The sequence below is a fragment of the Gorilla gorilla genome, chromosome 7, assembly GCF_029281585.2.
Source record: "Gorilla gorilla gorilla isolate KB3781 chromosome 7, NHGRI_mGorGor1-v2.1_pri, whole genome shotgun sequence".
Taxonomy (NCBI): domain Eukaryota; kingdom Metazoa; phylum Chordata; class Mammalia; order Primates; family Hominidae; genus Gorilla; species Gorilla gorilla.
This window is the reverse complement of record NC_073231.2, coordinates 154,731,228-154,749,056: the sequence shown is the minus strand read 5'-3', so window position 1 is coordinate 154,749,056 and position 17,829 is coordinate 154,731,228.

The window sequence follows — 17,829 nt, the reverse complement described above, 5'->3', positions numbered from 1 at the left end:
TATCTGTATGAACATGGAAATATCTACACCGCTATCTCTATGAACATGGAAATATCTATACCGCTATCTGTATGAACATGGAAATATCTTCACCGCCATCTGTTTGAACATGGATATATCTACACAGCCATGTGGATGAACATGGAAATATCTACACCGCTATCTGTGTAAACATGCATACATCTTCACCGCTATCTGTATAAACATTTAAATATCTACACCGATATCTTTATGAACATGGAAATATCTACACCGCTAACTGTTTGAACAGGGAAATATATACACCGCTATCTGCATGACAATGGAAATATCTACACCACTATCTGTATGAACATGGAAATACATACACCACTATCTGTATGAACATGGAAATATCTACACCGCTATCTGTATGAACATGGAAATATCTGCACCGCTATCTGTATGAACATGGAAATATCTACACCGCTAACTGTTTGAACAGGGAAATATATACACCGCTATCTGCATGAAAATGGAAATATCTACACTGCTATCTGTATGAACATGGAAATACATACACCACTATCTGTATGAACATGGAAATATCTACACCGCTATGTGTATAAACATGGAAATATCTACACCGCTATCTGCATAAACATGGAAATATCTACACCGCTACATGTACAAACATGGAAATATCAGCCCCGCTATCTGTATGAACATGGAAATATCTACACCGCCATCTGTATGAACATGGAAATATCTTCACCACCATCTGTAGGAACATGGATATATCTACACAGCCATATGTATGAACATGGAAATATCTACACCGCTATCTGTATGAACATGGAAATATCTACACCGCTATCTGTATGAACATGGAAATATCTTCACCGCCATCTGTATGAACATGGATATGTCTACACAGCCATCTGAATGAACATTTAAATATCTACACTGCCATCTGTATTAAGATGGAGATATCTACACAACTATCTGCATAAACATGGAAATATCTACACCGCTATCTGTATAAACATGGAAATATCTACACCGCTATGTGTATAAACATGGAAATATCTACACCGCTATCTGTATAAACATGGAAATATCTACAACGCTACCTGTATAAACATGGAAATATCAGCACCGCTATCAGTATGAACATGGAAGTTTCTACACCGCCATCTGTATGAACATGGAAATATCTTCACCGCCATCCGTATGAACATGGAAATATCTGCACCGCCATCTTTATGAACATATAAATATCTACACCGCCATCTGTATTAAGATGGAGATATCTACACCGCTATCTGTATAAACATGGAAATATCTACACCACTATCTGTATAAACATGGAAATATCTACACCGATACCTGTATAAACATGGAAATATCAGCACCGCTATCTGTATGAACATGGAAATATCTACACCGCCATCTGTATGAACATGGAAATATCGTCACCGCCATCTGTATGAACATGGATATATCTACACAGCCATCTGTATGAACATGGAAATATCTTCACCGCCATCTGTATGAACATGGATATGCCTACACAGCCGTCTGGATGAACATGGAAATATCTACACCGCTATCTGTATGAACATGGAAATATCTACACCGCTATCTGTGTAAACATGCATACATCTTCACCGCTATCTGTATAAACATGGAAATATCTACACCGCTATCTGTTTGATCATGGAAATATCTACACCGCTATCTGCATGAAAATGGAAATATCTACACAACTATCTGCATATAAATGGAAATATATACACAGCTATCTCTTTGCACATGGAAATAACTACACCGCTATCTCTATAAACATGGAAATATCTACACCGCAATCTGTATGAACATGGAAATATCTACACCGCCATCTGTATTAAGAAGGAGATATCTACACCGCTATCTGTATAAACATGGAAATATCTACACCGCTATCTGTATTAACATGGAAATATCTACACCGCTATCTGTATAAACACGGAAATATGTTCACCGCTACCTGTATAAACATGGTAGTATCAGCACCGCTATCGGTATGAACATGGCAATATCTCCTCGGATATCTGTATGAACATGGAAATATCTACACCGCTATCTGTATGAACATGGAAATGTCTTCACCGCCATCTGTATGAACATGGATATATCTACACAGCCATCTGGATGAATATGGAAAATCTACACCGCTATCTGTATGAACATGGAAATATCTACACCTCTATCGGTATGAACATGGGAATATCTACACAGCCATCTGGATGAACATGGAAATATCTACACCGCTATCTGTATGAACATGGAAATACATACACCGCTATCTGTATGAACATGGAAATATCTACACCGCTATCTGTATGAACATGGAAATATCTACACCACTATCTGTATGAACATGGAAATATCTACACCGCTATCTGTATGAACATGGAAATAACTTGACCGCCATCTGTATGAACATGGATATATCTACACAGCCATCTGGATGAACGTGGAAATACCTACACCGCTATCTGTGTAAACATGCATACAACTTCACCGCTATCTGTATAAACATGGAAATATCTACACCGCTATCTTTATGAACATGGAAATATCTACACCACTAACAGTTTGAAGAGGGAAATATATACACCGCTATCTGCTTAAAAATGGAAATATCTACACCACTATCTGTATGAACATGGAAATACTTACACCGCTATCTGTATGAACATGGAAATATCTACACCGCTATCTGTATGAACATGGAAATATCTACACCGCTATCTGTATGAACATGGAAATACCCTCACCGCCATCTGTATGAACATGGATTTATCTACACAGCCATCTGGATGAACATGGAAATATCTGCACCGCTATCTGTATGAACATGGAAATATCTACACCGCTATCTGCATGAACATGGATATATCTACACAGCCATCTGGATGAACATGGAAATATCTACACCGCTATCTGTGTAAACATGCATACATCTTCACCGCAATCTGTATAAACATGGAAATATCTACACCGCTATCTTTATGAACATAGAAATATCTACACCGTTAACTGTTTGAACAGGGAAATATATACACCGCTATCTTCATGAAAATGGAAATATCTACACAGCTATCTGCTTATACATGGAAATATCTACAGAGCTATCTCTTTACACATGGAAAAAAATACACCGCTATCTGTATGAACATGGAAATATCTACACCGCCATCTGTATGAACATGGAAATACCTGCACCGCCATGTGTATGAACATATAAATATCTACACCGCCATCTGTATTAAGTTGGAGATATCTACACCACTATCTGCATAAACATGGAAATATCTACACCGATATCTGTAAAAACATGGAAATATCTAAACCGCTATGTGTATAAACATGGAAATATCTACACCGCTATCTGTAAAAACATGGAAATATCTACACCACTACATGTATAAACACGGAAATATCAGCACCGCTATCTGTATGAACATGGAAATATCTACACCGCCATCTGTATGAACATGGAAATATCTTCATCGTCATCTGTAGGAACATGGATATATCTACACAGCCATCTGTATGAACATGGAAATATCTACACCGCTATCTGTATGAACATGGAAATATCTTCACCGCTATCTGTATGAACATGGAAATATCTTCACCGCCATCTGTATGAACATGGATATATCTACACAGCCATGTGGATAAACATGGAAATATCTACACCGCTATCTGTATGAACATGGAAATATCTACCCAGCTATCTGCATATACATGGAAATATCTACACAGCTATCACTTTACACATGGAAATAACTACACCGCTATCTCTATAAACATGGAAATATCTACACCACCATCTGTACGAACATGGAAATATCTGCACCGCCATCTGTATGAACATATAAATATCTACACCGCCATCTGTATGAAGAAGGAGATATCTTCACCGCTATCTGTATAAACATGGAAATATCTACACAGCTATTTGTATAAACATGGAAATAACTACACTGCTATCTGTATCAACATGGAAGTATCTACACCGCTATCTGTATAAACACGGAAATATGTACTCCGCTATCGGTATGAACATGGCAATATCTACACGGCTATCTGTATGAACATGGAAATATCTACACCGCTATCTGTATGAACATGGAAATATCTTCACCGCCATCTGTATGAACATGGATATATCTACACAGCCATCTGGATTAACATGGAAATATCTACACCGCTATCTGTATGAACATGGAAATATCTACACCGCTATCTGCATGAACATGGAAATATCTACACAGCCATCTGGATGAACTTGGAAATATCTACACCGCTATATGTATGAACATGGAAATATATACACCGCTATCTGTATGAACATGGAAATATCTACACCGCTATCTGTATGAACATGGAAATATCTACACCGCTATCTGTATGAACATGGAAATATCTTCACCGCCATCTGTATGAACATGGATATATCTACACAGCCATCTGGATGAACATGGAAATATCTACACCGCTATCTGTGTAAACATGCATACATCTTCACCGCTATCTGTATAAACATGGAAATATCTACACCGCTATCTTTATGAACATGGAAATATCTAAACCGCTAACTGTTTGAACACGGAAATATATACACCGTTATCTGCATGAAAATGGAAATATCTACACCGCTATCTGTATGAACATGGAAATACATACACCGCAATCTGTATGAACATGGAAATATCTACACCGCTATCTGTATAAACACGGAAATATCTACATCGCTATCTGTATAAACATGGAAATATCTACACCGCTATGTGTATAAACATGGAAATATCCACACCGCTATCTGTATAAACATGGAAATATCTACACCGCTACCTGTATAAACATGGAAATATCAGCACCGCTGTCGGTATGAACATGGAAATATCTACACCGCCATCTGTATGAACATGGAAATATCTTCACCGCTATCTGTATGAACTTGGATATATCTACACAGCCATGTGTATGAACATGGAAATATCTACACCGCTATCTGTATGAACATGGAAATATCTAAACCGCTAACTGTTTGAACATGGAAATATCTAAACCGCTATCTGTATGAACATGGATATATCTACACAGCCATCTGGATGAACATGGAAATATCTACACCGCTATCTGTAGGAACATGGAAATATCTACACAGCCATCTGGATGAACATGTTAATATCTACACCGCTATCTGTGTAAACATGCATACACCTTCACCGCTATCTGTATAAACATGGAAATATCTACACCGCTACCTGTATAAACATGGAAATATCCACACCGCTATCTGTATGAACATGGAAATAGCTACACCGCTATCTGTATGAACATGGAAATATCTACACCACTATCTTTTTTAACATGGAAATATCTACACCGGTATCTGTTTGAACATGGAAGTATATACACCGCTATCTGCTTGAAAATGGAAATATCTACACAGGTATCTGCATATACATGGGAAAATCTACACAGCTATCTCTTTACACATGGAAATAACTACACCGCTATCTGTATAAACATGGAAATATATACACTGCCATCTGTATGAACATGGAAATATCTGCACCGCCATCTGTATGAACATATAAATATCTACACCGCCATCTGTATTAAGATGGAGATATCTACACCGCTTTCTGTATAAACTTGGAAATATCTACAAAGCTATCTGTATATACATGGAAATATCTACACCACTATCTGTATAAACATGGAAATGTCTACACCGCTACCTGTATAAACATGGAAATATCAGCACCGCTATCTGTATGAACATGTAAATATCTACACCGCTATCTCTATGAACATGGAATTATCTACACCGCTATCTGTATGAACATGGAAATATCTACACCGCTGTCTGTATGAACATGGAAATATCTACACCGCTATCTGTATGAACATGGAAATATCTACACCGCTATCAGTATGAACATGGAAATATCTACACCGCTATCTCTATGAACATGGAAATATCTTCTCCGCCATCTGTAAGAACATAGATATATCTACACAGCCATCTGTATGAACATGGAAATACCTACACCGCTATCTGTATGAACATGGAAATAGCTACACCGCTATCTGTATGAACATGGAAATATCTACACCGCTATCTATATGAACATGGAAATATCTACACCGCTATCTGTATGAACATGGATATATCTACACAGCCATCTGGATGAACATGGAAATATCTACACCGCTATCTGTATGAACATGGAAATATCTACACCAATATCTGTATGAACATGGAAATATCTACACCGCTATCTGTTTGAACAGGGAAATATATACACCGCTATCTGCATGAAAATGGAAATATCTGCACAGCTATCTGCATATACATGGAAATATCTATACAGCTATCTCTTTGCACATGGAAATAACTACACCGCTCTCTGTATGAACATGGAAATACCTACACCGCCATCTGTATGAACATGGAAATATCTGCAGCGCCATCTCTATGAACATATAAATATCTAGACTGCCATCTGTATTAAGAAGGAGATATCTACACCGCTATCTGTATAAACATGGAAATATCTACACTGCTATCTGTATAAACATGGAAATACCTACACCGCTATCTGTATAAACATGGAAATATCTACACCGCTACCTGCATAAACATGGAAATATCAGCACCGCTATCGGTATGAACACGGAAATATCTACACCGCTATCTGTATGAACATGGAAATATCTACACCGCTATCTGTATGAACATGGAAATATCTTCACTGCCATCTGTATGAACATGGATATATCTACACAGCCATCTGGATGAACATGGAAATATCTACACCGCTATCTGTATGAACATGGAAATATCTACACAGCCATCTGTATGAACATGGAAATAGCTACACCGCTATCTGTATGAACATGGAAATATCTACACCACTATCTGTATGAACATGGAAATATCTACACCGGTATCTGTTTGAACATGGAAGTATATACACCGCTATCTGCTTGAAAATGGAAATATCTACACAGCTATCTGAATATACATGGGAATATCTACACAGCTATCTCTTTACACATGGAAATAACTACACCGCTATCTGTATGAACATGGAAATATCTATTCCGCCATCTGTATGAACATGGAAATATCTGCACCGCCATCTGAATGAAAATATAAATATCTACACCGCCATCTGCATTAAGAAGGAGATATCTACACCGATATCTGTATAAACATTGAAATATCTACACTGCTATCTGTATAAACATGGAAATATCTACACAGCCATCTGGATGAACATGGAAATATCTACACCGCTATCTGTATGAACATGGAAATATCTACACAGCCATCTGGATGAACATGTAAATATCTACACCGCTATCTGTGTAAACATGCATACACCTTCACAGCTATCTGTATAAACATGGAAATATCTACACCGCTACCTGTATAAACATGGAAATATCCACACCGCTATCTGTATGAACATGGAAATAGCTACACCGCTATCTGTATGAACATGGAAATATCTACACCACTATCTTTTTTAACATGGAAATATCTACACCGGTATCTGTTTGAACATGGAAGTATATACACCGCTATCTCCTTGAAAATGGAAATATCTACACAGGTATCTGCATATACATGGGAAAATCTACACCGATATCTGTATAAACATGGAAATATATACACTGCTATCTGTATAAACATGGAAATATCTACACCGCTATCTGTATGAACATGGAAATATCTTCACTGCCATCTGTATGAACATGGATATATATACAATGCCATCTGGATGAACATGGAAATATCTACACCGCTATCTGCATGAACATGGAAACATCTACACTGCTATCCTTGTAAACATGCATACATCTTCACCGCTATCTGTATAAACATGGAAATATCTACACCGCTATCTGTATGAACATTGAAATAGCTTCACCGCTATCTGTATGAACATGGAAATATCTACACCACTATCTGTATGAACATGGAATTATCTACACCGCTATCTGTATGAACATGGATATATCTACACAGCCATCTGGATGAACATGGAAATATCTACACCGCTATCTGTATGAACATGGAAATATCTACACCACTATCTGTATGAACATGGAAATATCTACACCGCTATCTGTTTGAACAGGGAAATATATACAACGCTATCTGCATGAAAATGGAAATATCTAAACAGCTATCTGCATATACATGGAAATATCTATACAGCTATCTCTTTACACATGGAAATAACTACACCGCTATCTGTATGAACAGGGAAATATCTACATCGCCACCTGTATGAACATGGAAATATCTGCACCGCCATCTCCATGAACATATAAATATCTACACTGCCATCTGTATTAAGAAAGAGATATCTACACCGCTATCTGTATAAACATGGAAATATCTACACTGCTATCTGTATAAACATGGAAATATCTACACCGCTATCTGTATAAACATGGAAATATCTACACCGCTACCTGTATAAACATGGAAATATCAGCACCGCTATCGGTATGAACACGGAAATATCTACACCGCTATCTGTATGAACATGGAAATATCTACACCGCTATCTGTATGAACATGGAAATATCTTCACTGCCATCTGTATGAACATGGATATATCTACACAGCCATCTGGATGAACATGGAAATATCTACACCGCTATCTGTATGTACATGGAAATATCTACACAGCCATCTGGATGAACATGAAAATATGTACACCGCTATATGTGTAAACATGCATACATCTTCACCGCTATCTGTATAAACATGGAAATATCTACACCGCTACCTGTATAAACATGGAAATATCAGCACCGCTATCTGTATGAACATGGAAATATCTACACCGCTATCTCTATGAACATGGAAATATCCACACCGCTATCTGTATGAACATGGAAATAGCTACACCGCTATCTGTATGAACATGGAAATATCTACAACACTATCTGTATGAACATGGAAATATCTACACCGCTATCTGTTTGAACAGGGAAATATATACACGGCTATCTGCATGAAAATGGAAATATCTACACAGCTATCTGAATATACACGGGAAGATCTACACCGCTATCTGTATAAACATGGAAATATCTACACCGCTACGTGTATAAACATGGAAATATTAGCCCCGCTATCTGTATGAACATGGAAATAACTACACCGCCATTTGTATGAACATGGAAATATCTTCACCGCCATACGTATGAAAATGGAAATATCTGCACCGCCATCTGTATGAACATATAAATATCTACACCGCCATCTGTATTAAGATGGAGATATCTACTCCGCTATCTGAATAAACATGGAAAAATCTACACCGCTATCTGTATGAACATGGAAATATCTACACCGCTATCTGCATGAAAATGGAAATATCTACACAACTATCTGCATATAAATGGAAATATCTACACAGCTATCTCTTTGCACATGGAAATATCTACACCGCTATCTCTATAAACATGGAAATATCTACACCGCCATCTGTATGAACATGGAAATATCTACACCGCCATCTGTATTAAGAAGGAGATATCTACACCGCTATCTGTATGAACATGGAAATATCTACACCGCTATCTGTGTAAACATGCATACATCTTCACCGCTATCTGTATAAACATGGAAATATCTACACCGCTATCTGTTTGATCATGGAAATATCTACACCGCTATCTGCATGAAAATGGAAATATCTACACAACTATCTGCATATAAATGGAAATATATACACAGCTATCTCTTTGCACATGGAAATAACTACACCGCTATCTCTATAAACATGGAAATATCTACACCGCAATCTGTATGAACATGGAAATATCTACACCGCCATCTGTATTAAGAAGGAGATATCTACACCGCTATCTGTATAAACATGGAAATATCTACACCGCTATGTGTATAAACAGGGAAATATCTACACCGGTACCTATATAAACATGGAAGTATCAGCACCGCTATCGGTAGGAACATGGCAATATCTACACGGTTATCTGTATGAACATGGAAATATCTACACCGCTATCTGTATGAACATGGAAATGTCTTCACCGCCATCTGTATGAACATGGATATATCTACACAGACATCTGTATGAACATGGAAATATCTACACCGCTATCTGTATAAAAATGGAAATATCTACACCGCTACATGTATAAACATGGAAATATCAGCACCGCTATCTGTATGAACATGGAAATATCTACACCGCCGTCTGTATGAACATGGAAATATCGTCACCGCCATCTGTATGAACATGGATATATCTACACAGCCATCTGTATGAACATGGAAATATCTTCACCGCCATCTGTATGAACATGGATATGTCTACACAGCCGTCTGTATGAACATGGAAATATCTACACTGCTATCGGTGTAAACATGCATACATCTTCACCGCTATCTGTATAAACATGGAAATATCTACACCGCTATCTGTATGAACATGGAAATATCTACACCGCTATCTGTTTGACATGGAAATATCTACACCGCTATCTGCATGAAAATGGAAATATCTACACTGCTCTCTGCATATACATGGAAATATCTACACAGCTATCTCTTTGCACATGGAAATAACTACACCACTATCTGTATGAACATGGAAATAACTACACCGCCATCTGTATGAACATGGAAATATCTGCACCGCCATCTGTATGAACATATAAATATCTACACCGCCATCTGTATTAAGATGGAGATATCTACACTGCTATCTGTATAAACATGGAAATATCTACACCGCCATCAGTATGAACATATAAATAAACCGCCATCTGTATTAAGAAAGAAATATCTAAACCGCTATCTGTATAAACATGGAAATTTCTACACCGCTGCCTGTATAAACATGGAAATATCAGCACCGCTATCTGTATGAACATGGAAATATCTTCACCGCTATCTGTAGGAACATGGAAATAGCTACACCGCTGCCTGTATAAACATGGAAATATCAGCACCGCTATCTATATGAACATGGAAATATCTACACCACTATCTGTATGAACATATATATATCTACACAGACATCTGAATGAACACGGAAATATCTACACCACTATCTGTATGAACATGGAAATATCTACACCGCTATCTGTGTAAACATGCATACATCTTCACCGCTATCTGTATAAACATGGAAATATCTACACCGCTATCTGTATGAACATGGAAATATCTACACCGCTATCGGTATGAACATGGAAATATCTACACCGCTATCTGTTCGAACATGGAAATATCTACACCGCTATCTGCAAGAAAATGGAAATATCTACACTGCTATCTGCATATACATGGAAATATCTACACAGCTATATCCTTACACATGGAAATAACTACACCGCTATCTGTATGAACATGGAAATATCCACACCGCCATCTGTATGAACATGGAAATATCTGCACCGCCATCCGTATGAACATATAAATATCTACACCGCCATCTGTATTAAGATGGAGGTATCTACACCGCTATCTGTATAAACATGGAAATATCTACACCGCTATCTGTATAAACATGGAAATATCTACACCGCTATCTGTATATACATGGAAATATCTACACCGCTACCTGTATAAACATGGAAATATCAGCACCGCTATCTGTATGAACATGGAAATATCTACACCGCTATCTGTATGAACATGGAAATATCTACACCGCTATCTGTATGAACATGGAAATATCTACACCGCTATCTGTATGAACATGGATATATCTACACAGCCCTCTGGATGAACATGGAAATATCCACACCGCTATCTGTGTAAACATGCATACATCTTCACCGCTATCTGTATAAACATGGAAATATCTACACCGCTATCTCTATGAACATGGAAATATCTACACCGCTATCTGTTTGAAGATGGAAATACATACAATGCTATCTCTATTAACATGGAAATTTCTACACCGCTATCTGTATGAACATGGAAATATCTACACCGCTATCTGTAAAACATGGAAATATCTTCACCGCCATCTGTACGAACATGGATATATCTACAGAGCCATCTGGATGAACATGGAAATATCTACAACGCCATCTGTATGAACGTATAAATTTCTACACCGCCATCTGTATTAAGATGGAGATATCTACACCGCTATCTGTATAAACATGGAAATATCAACACCGCTATCTGTATAAACATGGAAATATCTACACCGCTATCTGTATAAACATGGAAATATCTACACCGCTACCTGTATAAACATGGAAATATCAGCACCGCTATCTGTATGAACATGGAAGTATCTACACCGCTATCTGTATGAACATGGAAATATCTACACCGCTATCTGTATGAACATGGATATATCTACACAGCCCTCTGGATGAACATGGAAATCTCTACACCGCTATCTGTGTAAACATGCATGCATCTTCACCACTATCTGTATAAACATGGAAATACCTACACCGCTACCTGTATAAACATGGAAATATCAGCACCGCTATCTGTATGAACATGGAAATATCTACACCGCTATCTCTATGAACATGGAAATATCTACACCGCTATCTTCATGAACATGGAAATAGCTACACTGCTATCTGTATGAACATGGAAATATCTACACCACTATCTGTAGGAACATGGAAATATCTACACCGCTATCAGCATGAACATGGATATATCTACACAGCCATCTGGATGAACATGGAAATATCTACACCGCTATCTGCATGAACATGGAAATATCTACACAGCTATCTGTGTAAACATGCATACATCTTCACCGGAATCTGTATAAGCATGGAAATATCAACACCGCTATCTGTATGAACGTGGAAATATCTACACCGCTATCTGTTTGAACATGGAAATATCTAAACCGCTATCAGCATGAAAATGGAAATATCTACACAGCTATCTGCATATACATGGAAATATCTACACATCTATCTCTTTACACATGTAAATAACTACACCGCTATCTGTATGAACATGGAAATATCAGCCCCTCTATCTGTATGAACATGGAAGTATCTACACCGCTATCTCTATGAACATGGAAATATCTACACCGCAATCTGTTTGAACATGGAAATATCTAAACCGCTATCTGCATGAAAATGGAAATATATACACAGCTTTCTGCATATACATGGAAATTTCTACACAGCTATCTCTTTACACATGGAAATAACTACACCGCTATCTGTATGAACATGGAAATATCTTCACCGCCATCTGTAGGAACATGGATATATCTACACAGCCATCTGGATGAACATGGAAATATCTACACCGCTATCTGTATGAACATGGAAATATCTACACCGCTATCTGTGTAAACATGCATACATCTTCACCGCTATCTGTATAAACATGGAAATATCTACACCGCTATCTGTATGAACATGGAAATATCTACACTGCTCTCTGCATATACATTTAAATATCTACACAGCTATCTCTTTACACATGGAAATAACTACACCACTATCTGTATGAACATGGAAATAACTACACCGCCATCTGTATGAACATGGAAATATCTGCACCGCCATCTGTATGAACATATAAATATCTACACCGCCATCTGTATTAAGATGGAGATATCTACACTGCTATCTGTATAAACATGGAAATATCTACACCGCCATCAGTATGAACATATAAATAAACCGCCATCTGTATTAAGAAGGAAATATCTAAACCGCTATCTGTATAAACATGGAAATTTCTACACCGCTGCCTGTATAAACATGGAAATATCAGCACCGCTATCTGTATGAACATGGAAATATCTACACCGCTATCTGTAGGAACATGGAAATAGCTACACCGCTGCCTGTATAAACATGGAAATATCAGCACCGCTATCTATATGAACATGGAAATATCTACACCACTATCTGTATGAACATATATATATCTACACAGACATCTGGATGAACACGGAAATATCTACACCACTATCTGTATGAACATGGAAATATCTACACCGCTATCTGTGTAAACAGGCATACATCTTCACCGCTATCTGTATAAACATGGAAATATCTACACCGCTATCTGTATGAACATGGAAATATCTACACCGCTATCTGTTCGAACATGGAAATATCTACACCGCTATCTGCAAGAAAATGGAAATATCTACACTGCTATCTGCATATACATGGAAATATCTACGCAGCTATATCCTTACACATGGAAATAACTACACCGCTATCTGTATGAACATGGAAATATCCACACCGCCATCTGTATGAACATGGAAATATCTGCACCGCCATCCGTATGAACATATAAATATCTACACCGCCATCTGTATTAAGATGGAGGTATCTACACCGCTATCTGTATAAACATGGAAATATCTACACCGCTATCTGTATAAACATGGAAATATCTACACCGCTATCTGTATATACATGGAAATATCTACACCGCTACCTGTATAAACATGGAAATATCAGCACCGCTATCTGTATGAACATGGAAATATCTACACCGCTATCTGTATGAACATGGAAATATCTACACCGCTATCTGTATGAACATGGAAATATCTACACCGCTATCTGTATGAACATGGATATATCTACACAGCCCTCTGGATGAACATGGAAATATCCACACCGCTATCTGTGTAAACATGCATACATCTTCACCGCTATCTGTATAAACATGGAAATATCTACACCGCTATCTCTATGAACATGGAAATATCTACACCGCTATCTGTTTGAAGATGGAAATACATACACTGCTATCTCTATGAACATGGAAATTTCTACACCGCTATCTGTATGAACATGGAAATATCTACACCGCTATCTGTAAAACATGGAAATATCTTCACCGCCATCTGTACGAACATGGATATATCTACAGAGCCATCTGGATGAACATGGAAATATCTACAACGCCATCTGTATGAACGTATAAATTTCTACACCGCCATCTGTATTAAGATGGAGATATCTACACCGCTATCTGTATAAACATGGAAATATCAACACCGCTATCTGTATAAACATGGAAATATCTACACCGCTATCTGTATAAACATGGAAATATCTACACCGCTACCTGTATAAACATGGAAATATCAGCACCACTATCTGTATGAACATGGAAATATCTACACCGCTATCTGTATGAACATGGAAATATCTACACCGCTATCTGTATGAACATGGATATATCTACACAGCCCTCTGGATGAACATGGAAATCTCTACACCGCTATCTGTGTAAACATGCATGCATCTTCACCACTATCTGTATAAACATGGAAATACCTACACCGCTACCTGTATAAACATGCAAATATCAGCACCGCTATCTGTATGAACATGGAAATATCTACACCGCTATCTCTATGAACATGGAAATAACTACACCGCTATCTTCGTGAAAATGGAAATAGCTACACTGCTATCTGTATGAACATGGAAATATCTACACCACTATCTGTAGGAACATGGAAATATCTACACCGCTATCAGCATGAACATGGATATATCTACACAGCCATCTGGATGAACATGGAAATATCTACACCGCTATCTGCATGAACATGGAAATATCTACACAGCTATCTGTATATACATGGAAATATCTACACCGCTACCTGTATAAACATGGAAATATCAGCACCGCTATCTGTATGAACATGGAAATATCTACACCGCTATCTGTATGAACATGGAAATATCTACACCGCTATCTGTATGAACATGGAAATATCTACACCGCTATCTGTATGAACATGGATATATCTACACAGCCCTCTGGATGAACATGGAAATATCCACACCGCTATCTGTGTAAACATGCATACATCTTCACCGCTATCTGTATAAACATGGAAATATCTACACCGCTATCTCTATGAACATGGAAATATCTACACCGCTATCTGTTTGAAGATGGAAATACATACACTGCTATCTCTATGAACATGGAAATTTCTACACCGCTATCTGTATGAACATGGAAATATCTACACCGCTACCTGTATAAACATGGAAATATCTACACCGCTATCTTCATGAACATGGAAATAGCTACACTGCTATCTGTATGAACATGGAAATATCTACACCACTATCTGTAGGAACATGGAAATATCTACACCGCTATCAGCATGAACATGGATATATCTACACAGCCATCTGGATGAACATGGAAATATCTACACCGCTATCTGCATGAACATGGAAATATCTACACAGCTATCTGTATATACATGGAAATATCTACACCGCTACCTGTATAAACATGGAAATATCAGCACCGCTATCTGTATGAACATGGAAATATCTACACCGCTATCTGTATGAACATGGAAATATCTACACCGCTATCTGTATGAACATGGAAATATCTACACCGCTATCTGTATGAACATGGATATATCTACACAGCCCTCTGGATGAACATGGAAATATCCACACCGCTATCTGTGTAAACATGCATACATCTTCACCGCTATCTGTATAAACATGGAAATATCTACACCGCTATCTCTATGAACATGGAAATATCTACACCGCTATCTGTTTGAAGATGGAAATACATACACTGCTATCTCTATGAACATGGAAATTTCTACACCGCTATCTGTATGAACATGGAAATATCTACACCGCTATCTGTAAAACATGGAAATATCTTCACCGCCATCTGTACGAACATGGATATATCTACAGAGCCATCTGGATGAACATGGAAATATCTACAACGCCATCTGTATGAACGTATAAATTTCTACACCGCCATCTGTATTAAGATGGAGATATCTACACCGCTATCTGGATAAACATGGAAATATCAACACCGCTATCTGTATAAACATGGAAATATCTACACCGCTATCTGTATACACATGGAAATATCTACACCGCTACCTGTATAAACATGGAAATATCAGCACCGCTATCTGTATGAACATGGAAATATCTACACCGCTATCTGTATGAACATGGAAATATCTACACCGCTATCTGTATGAACATGGATATATCTACACAGCCCTCTGGATGAACATGGAAATCTCTACACCGCTATCTGTGTAAACATGCATGCATCTTCACCACTATCTGTATAAACATGGAAATACCTACACCGCTACCTGTATAAACATGGAAATATCAGCACCGCTATCTGTATGAACATGGAAATATCTACACCGCTATCTCTATGAACATGGAAATATCTACACCGCTATCTTCATGAACATGGAAATAGCTACACTGCTATCTGTATGAACATGGAAATATCTACACCACTATCTGTAGGAACATGGAAATATCTACACCGCTATCAGCATGAACATGGATATATCTACACAGCCATCTGGATGAACATGGAAATATCTACACCGCTATCTGCATGAACATGGAAATATCTACACAGCTATCTGTGTAAACATGCATACATCTTCACCGGAATCTGTATAAGCATGGAAATATCAACACCGCTATCTGTATGAACGTGGAAATATCTACACCGCTATCTGTTTGAACATGGAAATATCTAAACCGCTATCAGCATGAAAATGGAAATATCTACACAGCTATCTGCATATACATGGAAATATCTACACATCTATCTCTTTACACATGTAAATAACTACACCGCTATCTGTATGAACATGGAAATATCAGCCCCTCTATCTGTATGAACATGGAAGTATCTACACCGCTATCTCTATGAACATGGAAATATCTACACCGCTATCTGTTTGAACATGGAAATATCTAAACCGCTATCTGCATGAAAATGGA